General features: G+C 38.0%; 1 protein-coding gene across 1 annotated transcript in view; it reads left to right on the forward strand.

Moving 5' to 3' along the window:
* Positions 1-7,232, forward strand: part of abcb9 (ATP-binding cassette, sub-family B (MDR/TAP), member 9) — a gene marked incomplete in the record, with an annotated part of 14,080 nt that extends 6,848 nt beyond the window's left edge. The window contains 1 exon segment of the mRNA XM_042214964.1: positions 6,615-7,232.
* Positions 7,233-9,667: the final 2,435 nt, after the last annotated feature.

The following is a 9,667-nucleotide window of genomic DNA, read 5'->3' on the forward strand; positions in this document are numbered from 1 at the left end:
GGGACCACACCGTGTTGGTGATCGCCCATCGGCTCAGCACAGTGGAGAAGGCAGACAACATTATTGTAATTGACAGGGGCCACGTGGCAGAACAGGGATCTCACAGTGAGCTGATGGCCAGCGGCGGACTCTACTCTAAGCTGGTTCAGCGGCAGGTCCTGGGCATCGAGACCGGGGAGGAGGACCTACACTCGCCACAAAACGCCAGCTGCAAGTCAGGTGGAGGACAGCAGTGGAGAGGACGAAGCAGCAGCGGCAGCATGAGCGAGTCTGAGTGTAGTGTGCGTTACTGAGAACGACCTATGTGTTTCCAAACATATAAAACAGGGTGGGGACCAATAAAACTTGAATGAATATCCTGTTTGGATATTATATTAGCTTTAAGGAAAATGTGTTTCTGTTGATGTGCTACACGAGAGGCGTGGTTGTATTTTGTGTTTTTGTTTACCTCCGTATTGCACTCCAGCAATAATTATTATTTTGTTGAAACTTCCTCAGGATTTAGTTCTGCTGTTGTATTGTTTACGCTGTAGCAGGCATGGAGATGCTGGCTTGTTTTTACTGCGTGGAGTAGGTGGTATTATTAGTAAAAGGAAAAGACAGGTGCCTTTGTCTGTGGAATAGTGTGCAATAAGAATATTATATGATTGAAAATGAATAGCACTACAGAAACATACTGCAATTGTATTTAACACTGACAATGAAAAGTAAATGTAGCTAAATAAAATATTCCTTTATTTTTGCAGACATGTTATATATGTATGTATATATGGCAAGTGAATATATTCTGTATATGATGGTAAAATCCCCTTTTTAAATGGCAATAATGGATCATGAAATATGAATCTTACAGTCTGATCTACGCTGTGTCTGTGTAATACTGGTAAAACATCCCAAATAAAATTCTGAATTATATTTATGTTGCTTCAATGACAGCGACTACAACTGAAATAACATTTATTTATAGACTGAAAATGACTGAAACGTTAGTAACTAACCAATATGCAAATGTTATAGCAAAAATTGACTATTCACCATAAAGTCTATACATTTGCCAATTTGCTGTTTCTTCTACGTTGTTCCATCAAAATAAGAAGGCTTCAGGAATCTATGATGGATATTTTACACTATACTACGATTATGAAAACAATTGTCATTTAGCCCTGGCCACAAACCGTCATCCACTGGGCTCAGGCCACCTCTTTGCTTTTACACTAGCGCCATCTATGTTGTCAAAGGAGCTTGCAAAGAAAAGCGTCTGGACTTCTTTAAGTTGCTTGAAGACGTTTCACCTCTCATCCGAGAAGCTTCTTCAGTTCTAAGGTCAAATGGTGGAGAGTCCCAGATATAAACCTAGTGGGAGTAACCCCCCCTTTGACTACGATGACCTGGATGACTGAGAACCTTCACAGCCATCTAGTGTTGTTGTCACGGTCACGCATTTCAAATAAAGACTACTTGAGAATCTTTTAGTCATTAGCAATAAAACTCTCTCTATAAAAACTGTGTTAAACACATATTTCCTGATTAAAACCTAATTTCTTTTTTCTTTTTTTTAAAGATGAATGATTTGCAAATCATCAAAGCCTTTCATTTAAAATTGTACAAAAAAAAAATTCTACAAGTATGCATAAAGCTTAAAATGGCCAATGTATATTAAACTAAATAGATTAACTTACAAAGGTTCAGTAGCTTGGTCTGATATAAACGGAGCGTTTCAAATCTTCCTCCCTGCTTAGTAAAAGAGAACTGTGGGCAGATAGTTTGCTATTTAAGAATACTGTTGCTCAACGCAAAGTTAAAAGAGTTTGAGGATTTCAGTACCAACATTTGTGTGTGGTGTGGGTGTGTGTTTGTGTGTGTGTGTGTGTGTGTGTGTGTGTGTGTAAATGGTAGAGATTGCATCCTCAGTACTAAAAAGAAGAGGAATCATATAATTCTAAATAGGTTTTTTATTTTTTGTTTTATTTATGAAATTTTTTTATTTCATTAAGATACTGCCAAAACACATTCCTTATGTATTACAGCAACATGGCTTTTTAACAAATGGGCGCAGGTTCTACTCTGTCCTGCCTGCAGTCCAGAACTGTCACCCACTGGAAATATTTGGCCTACTGTTACCTGACAAAGCATTCATGAGCTGCAGAGCAAGATCAAGTTATCAAACTACAGCATTGGTCTTCTCAGTTCCCAAAAGCTTGTAGAGTGCTGTTAAAAGAAAACCATGATGCCACATATGGGAAGCATGCTCCTGTTCTCACATTAAAAAATAAATAAATTCAACTATATACACTATATATAGATTACAATATATAGGGGTAAAGATTTACATAACTCGTCCATCTCCTATACCATTTTTGGTTACACTATATATATTGTAATCTAAATGCGTATTTTTAAATGGTTTTTAATGGTCTTTTACGTTGGTTTTTTTGTCACTTTCAACATTTCATGTTATTTTTGTACTTCAAAAATAAAACATTACAAATAAATATTTATGTTTAATAGTTGATGTTCTTATTGAACATGAACAAAGTTTCAAATAATGAAGTCACTGTATGTATAAGTAATCCCTGTGGGTCAAAAATGGCTTCTGATACTTCAGACAGATTCTTTGCTCTAGCACTGTACGTTGTCACTGAGAATGGATATCCCCAATATGGTCATCACAGGCATACAGCTCTGGTTGTGAGCTTATAAGTCCTGCCCACCTGCTGTTTGTGAAGTGACTTTGACTTATAAATCTATTCTCAAGCATAGTAGTTCACATGTAGCTGCGTTTAAAGGCCTTGGTTAACATGTGAACATGTTGAGACAGCGTGAATTACCTTTACACTAATAACATACAGTTTTTCGAAATAATAGTATTAACAATAATACTGATTTTATTAATATAGTAATGAAGGTGAAGGTGGTGATAGAGACAATGATATTGGTGGATTTACCAACAAGTGCAGTTCCTGTAATGACCATATGAGGGTTGTCTCTAAAAGTCAATGAAACTCTAGTATTTTATCAGTCTTAGCTTTAACTGATAGATGTCTGTCTGCATTGCACCATGCAGTTTTCGGGTACATTTTAATAAGGAAGATTGCTAGCTTAATACCTTACATTTAATTCCGTCAATTCAGGCCACACAAATCAAATCTAAACTATTACGTACCCATCTTTTACGTGCAGTCTATAACCTCTGTATGTTGCTAAAATCATAAAGAAATGTAATTTTGGTTTGTGGCCTATGAACTCGGAATGAGTTTGACACTCCTGCCTCGTTGGATCGTACACTATTGGTTCATTTTCCCATCGAAAGCAATATTTCTGACAGCACCTGAAGGCGGCACTAGGCCTGTATTCTCTCTACTTCCTGTAAGGGAAGCTCAGTCAGCTGTCACAATTTGAGGCGAGAAGAGAGGGACCACAGCGGAGGAGAAACACACAACAGCAGCTAAAATGTCTAGTTTTTTCAACAAGTTGAGCGGGTACACGTTGGTTCAGCTCAACGAAATTCTTGAGGACGACGAGAAGCTCACAAAAATGGTACAGGAGATGGACGAGGTATGTAAATCTTTTGTAGTCCAGTGTTAGCTACTGACTCCCCTTTCTCGGCCACTGTGTCTGTGTTTTTTTTCCCTCAAGCCTTTGTTGTGCTTACCCAACACTCGCTGGGTTCAGTTACTGGAAATGGCTGTTTCTGGTCGCGGTGAGGATTTAATGTTGAACGTGTGTTGTCAAGCGAACTTACACGTCTCGTAGCCCAAAACAGGGTTAACAACGGGCCGGAGCATTGTCTTAAGTTTTAACGCTACGGAGTTCCAAGGTTTCGACATAGCTTCTCCACAAACCTTTCGTTTCCCAGATAACAAAGCCTGTCAATCTTTTGTAGTAATCACATGCAAGAGTACGACTTAATCGTTACATTTTGGCTCATATATTGACTGCCTGGCTCTGCTCCAGCAGCACAAGGACTCAGCAGTTTCTTTTCACGGTGTCATAAGTCTGTCTTTCTGATAAGCCCCACTTTCCCCCCCATACGCACAACGATTACAGCCATGCTGCCCAGAATGGTTAAAGCGCAGACAGATATTTGGCATATTAAGACGAAAGGCTAAAAGATTAGCATTTTATACAGGATTTGCCCTTTTGATTATTTCCCTTGCGGCTGCTGCTTCTCTTTCTAAAACAGTCTCTTCCACTGAGGGTTTTAATCTTCCCTTATGTTCTCCTGCTGAATCAGCCCCGCCACCAGGGGCGTTTCCAGGATATTTCAATAGGGGAGCATTGGGGAAAAAATGACCCCAAAACAAGACTCCCCCACCACCACTCCCTCTCCGGGAAGGATGGATAATCAGATTAAAATTTTAAAAAGCGTAGAAAGCAAGTCTAGGTAACATTATTTACGGTTTCTTATGTAAAAGCCACAATCCTACTTAAGTAATGCAAACAAAATTAGCATTAAATATACTTAAAATAGTTAAAGTCAAATTGGTCACCCTTCTTATTCATATACATTTTATTACAAGATCATAATTATTTATTAATTATTGTGAATATGAGTTTAATTTTGGCACTGAATATAATTTTAATTATACTCAGGGTGAATACTCCTGAGTAGCCAATACAGTGTATTATATAAGTAGATTAACTGTACCCCTGCCCACCACAGCTGCTGGAACGTTTTCCCTACCAAGTGCTAAATCCGGAGGAAACACTTCACACCTCTGCTTTTCACCCAACAGCTTGGACCTGACTGTTTATCACAAACAATAAATGCATATTGTCAGGACTTGGGAATTTCTTGTCTGTTGTCATGACGCTGAGGTGTTGTCTAATTTTAGCTTAGTTTTTTTTGCGCAATAATGACTCGCTGCCTGAGAGGTGATGAAAAGCCTCTATTCACAGAGCTGAGAAACTCGAGCACAAGCTTCTGTATATCAACATAATGACAGTTTCAGCTCGACTACAAGACGCAAGACTACAGGCCTTTGGCATTTGGATGAATGCTGAGCTGTGAGTTGGTCTTTTGTGTTGTCGCTCCTGTTTTTCATCCACACCCTGTCTGATTGTCTCTATGGTTTCGTTTTCCCAGTCCCATAGGTTACAGAGAGGGAGGAACAGGAATGACACTGCAGCTGTTGACTTGTGTTAGTCATAAGATTGCAGGAGATATTTAAGCGAATGGGACACTTAACAACATGCCTGAACCACACTTGAAACTGTCTGGGAAGTTTTTTGCTCACAGTACAGTGGATAAGAACAAAGGCAGTAGGTGTCATAAGGCACTGAATGAAACATGAGAGTGCTGAGAGGCACTGTACGCTTTTCTGTAAGAAACAATCTTCTTGTTCTGTAAAAAAAACCCTGGCTGTGTTGGCATTTGAATAATGCAAATAGCCCTTTTGTGAATTTGTTTAGTTTCAGTGCGTCCTGTTTTTGAACGACTAAGAATTGCAGATACGCTTCACTAGGCTGCTAGGATGTTGATTACCCAGTTTTTTTTGATAATTCTCACTGATGTTTCAGCATATTTAGACTTTCTATTATGCTGTCCATTGTGTAAACCAGGAAGTATCACTTCAAGGTCTGTGTGGTTGTGGGTGTAATCAGACATTGACTTGCTTTCTTAATGACACAAATTATACCAATACCAATCCTGTTGATGGTGTTGGTGAAGAGCCAGCTTTCCATTATGCTGTTTGTTTTGAATTAAGATTAATGTGGCTTATCTTTTAAGACCTTCACTAATCCAGGAATTGTGCTGGTGAAGGTTGTAGTCTGTTTTTTGGAGGTGTAATCAAACATTTTCAAGTTTTGATGCCAGTAACATGTCATGGTGTCAGTGAAGACCTAGCAGCTAACTTATGTAGCACGAGCGTCCGTCAAACCTGGAATATCAGAAATTGGTGGGATACAAGGCTATTCTAAAGTAATTAACCATACGATGTAAGGTATTCTCTCCATTACAAGTCAAGGCATTTTATTTATAAGCACATTTAAAAGAAATGCTGACCAAAGAGCCAAAGCTATCTTAAGAATGTATAAAAAGCCCATCTGACAATAATAAATGGACAATTACTCCTTAATTATTGTTTTCAGTGTGCACACAGAATATTTTCTTAAGGTTTTTCTATGTTCTTTTTGGAGAAAAACATCTCACACTACATCATGTGTTGTTTTACCTAAAACATGAAAAATCCATGCCATCTGTATTTACAAATATTATTCAACAATTAGAACACAGCTTATTATAAACTAGTCTTTGCATTCTAGAGCAGTGGCAGGAAACCTCGCGTGTGTGGGACGTGCAGTTTTCCCAAGTCTGGACCACACCGTGTTGGTGATCGCCCATCGGCTCAGCACAGTGGAGAAGGCAGACAACATTATTGTAATTGACAGGGGCCACGTGGCAGAACAGGGATCTCACAGTGAGCTGATGGCCAGCGGCGGACTCTACTCTAAGCTGGTTCAGCGGCAGGTCCTGGGCATCGAGACCGGGGAGGAGGACCTACACTCGCCACAAAACGCCAGCTGCAAGTCAGGTGGAGGACAGCAGTGGAGAGGACGAAGCAGCAGCGGCAGCCTGAGCGAGTCTGAGTGTAGTGTGCGTTACTGAGAACGACCTATGTGTTTCCAAACATATAAAACAGGGTGGGGACCAATAAAACTTGAATGAATATCCTGTTTGGATATTATATTAGCTTTAAGGAAAATGTGTTTCTGTTGATGTGCTACACGAGAGGCGTGGTTGTATTTTGTGTTTTTGTTTACCTCCGTATTGCACTCCAGCAATAATTATTATTTTGTTGAAACTTCCTCAGGATTTAGTTCTGCTGTTGTATTGTTTACGCTGTAGCAGGCATGGAGATGCTGGCTTGTTTTTACTGCGTGGAGTAGGTGGTATTATTAGTAAAAGGAAAAGACAGGTGCCTTTGTCTGTGGAATAGTGTGCAATAAGAATATTATATGATTGAAAATGAATAGCACTACAGAAACATACTGCAATTGTATTTAACACTGACAATGAAAAGTAAATGTAGCTAAATAAAATATTCCTTTATTTTTGCAGACATGTTATATATGTATGTATATATGGCAAGTGAATATATTCTGTATATGATGGTAAAATCCCCTTTTTAAATGGCAATAATGGATCATGAAATATGAATCTTACAGTCTGATCTACGCTGTGTCTGTGTAATACTGGTAAAACATCCCAAATAAAATTCTGAATTATATTTATGTTGCTTCAATGACAGCGACTACAACTGAAATAACATTTATTTATAGACTGAAAATGACTGAAACGTTAGTAACTAACCAATATGCAAATGTTATAGCAAAAATTGACTATTCACCATAAAGTCTATACATTTGCCAATTTGCTGTTTCTTCTACGTTGTTCCATCAAAATAAGAAGGCTTCAGGAATCTATGATGGATATTTTACACTATACTACGATTATGAAAACAATTGTCATTTAGCCCTGGCCACAAACCGTCATCCACTGGGCTCAGGCCACCTCTTTGCTTTTACACTAGCGCCATCTAGTGTTGTCAAAGGAGCTTGCAAAGAAAAGCGTCTGGACTTCTTTAAGTTGCTTGAAGACGTTTCACCTCTCATCCGAGAAGCTTCTTCAGTTCTAAGGTCAAATGGTGGAGAGTCCCAGATATAAACCTAGTGGGAGTAACCCCCCCTTTGACTACGATGACCTGGATGACTGAGAACCTTCACAGCCATCTAGTGTTGTTGTCACGGTCACGCATTTCAAATAAAGACTACTTGAGAATCTTTTAGTCATTAGCAATAAAACTCTCTCTATAAAAACTGTGTTAAACACATATTTCCTGATTAAAACCTAATTTCTTTTTTCTTTTTTTTAAAGATGAATGATTTGCAAATCATCAAAGCCTTTCATTTAAAATTGTACAAAAAAAAAATTCTACAAGTATGCGATAAAGCTTAAAATGGCCAATGTATATTAAACTAAATAGATTAACTTACAAAGGTTCAGTAGCTTGGTCTGATATAAACGGAGCGTTTCAAATCTTCCTCCCTGCTTAGTAAAAGAGAACTGTGGGCAGATAGTTTGCTATTTAAGAATACTGTTGCTCAACGCAAAGTTAAAAGAGTTTGAGGATTTCAGTACCAACAGTTTGTGTGTGTGTGGTGTGTGTTGTGTGTGTGTGTGTGTGTGTGTGTGTGTGTGTAAATGGTAGAGATTGCATCCTCAGTACTAAAAAGAAGAGGAATCATATAATTCTAAATAGGTTTTTTATTTTTTGTTTTATTTATGAAATTTTTTTATTTCATTAAGATACTGCCAAAACACATTCCTTATGTATTACAGCAACATGGCTTTTTAACAAATGGGCGCAGGTTCTACTCTGGCCTGCCTGCAGTCCAGAACTGTCACCCACTGGAAATATTTGGCCTACTGTTACCTGACAAAGCATTCATGAGCTGCAGAGCAAGATCAAGTTATCAAACTACAGCATTGGTCTTCTCAGTTCCCAAAAGCTTGTAGAGTGCTGTTAAAAGAAAACCATGATGCCACATATGGGAAGCATGCTCCTGTTCTCACATTAAAAAATAAATAAATTCAACTATATACACTATATATAGATTACAATATATAGGGGTAAAGATTTACATAACTCGTCCATCTCCTATACCATTTTTGGTTACACTATATATATTGTAATCTAAATGCGTATTTTTAAATGGTTTTTAATGGTCTTTTACGTTGGTTTTTTTGTCACTTTCAACATTTCATGTTATTTTTGTACTTCAAAAATAAAACATTACAAATAAATATTTATGTTTAATAGTTGATGTTCTTATTGAACATGAACAAAGTTTCAAATAATGAAGTCACTGTATGTATAAGTAATCCCTGTGGGTCAAAAATGGCTTCTGATACTTCAGACAGATTCTTTGCTCTAGCACTGTACGTTGTCACTGAGAATGGATATCCCCAATATGGTCATCACAGGCATACAGCTCTGGTTGTGAGCTTATAAGTCCTGCCCACCTGCTGTTTGTGAAGTGACTTTGACTTATAAATCTATTCTCAAGCATAGTAGTTCACATGTAGCTGCGTTTAAAGGCCTTGGTTAACATGTGAACATGTTGAGACAGCGTGAATTACCTTTACACTAATAACATACAGTTTTTCGAAATAATAGTATTAACAATAATACTGATTTTATTAATATAGTAATGAAGGTGAAGGTGGTGATAGAGACAATGATATTGGTGGATTTACCAACAAGTGCAGTTCCTGTAATGACCATATGAGGGTTGTCTCTAAAAGTCAATGAAACTCTAGTATTTTATCAGTCTTAGCTTTAACTGATAGATGTCTGTCTGCATTGCACCATGCAGTTTTCGGGTACATTTTAATAAGGAAGATTGCTAGCTTAATACCTTACATTTAATTCCGTCAATTCAGGCCACACAAATCAAATCTAAACTATTACGTACCCATCTTTTACGTGCAGTCTATAACCTCTGTATGTTGCTAAAATCATAAAGAAATGTAATTTTGGTTTGTGGCCTATGAACTCGGAATGAGTTTGACACTCCTGCCTCGTTGGATCGTACACTATTGGTTCATTTTCCCATCGAAAGCAATATTTCTGACAGCACCTGAAGGCGGCACTAGGCCTGT

This window comes from Haplochromis burtoni, unplaced genomic scaffold (assembly GCF_018398535.1).
Source record: "Haplochromis burtoni strain Fernald_Lab_line unplaced genomic scaffold, NCSU_Asbu1 Contig_633, whole genome shotgun sequence".
In the NCBI taxonomy this organism is placed as follows: domain Eukaryota; kingdom Metazoa; phylum Chordata; class Actinopteri; order Cichliformes; family Cichlidae; genus Haplochromis; species Haplochromis burtoni.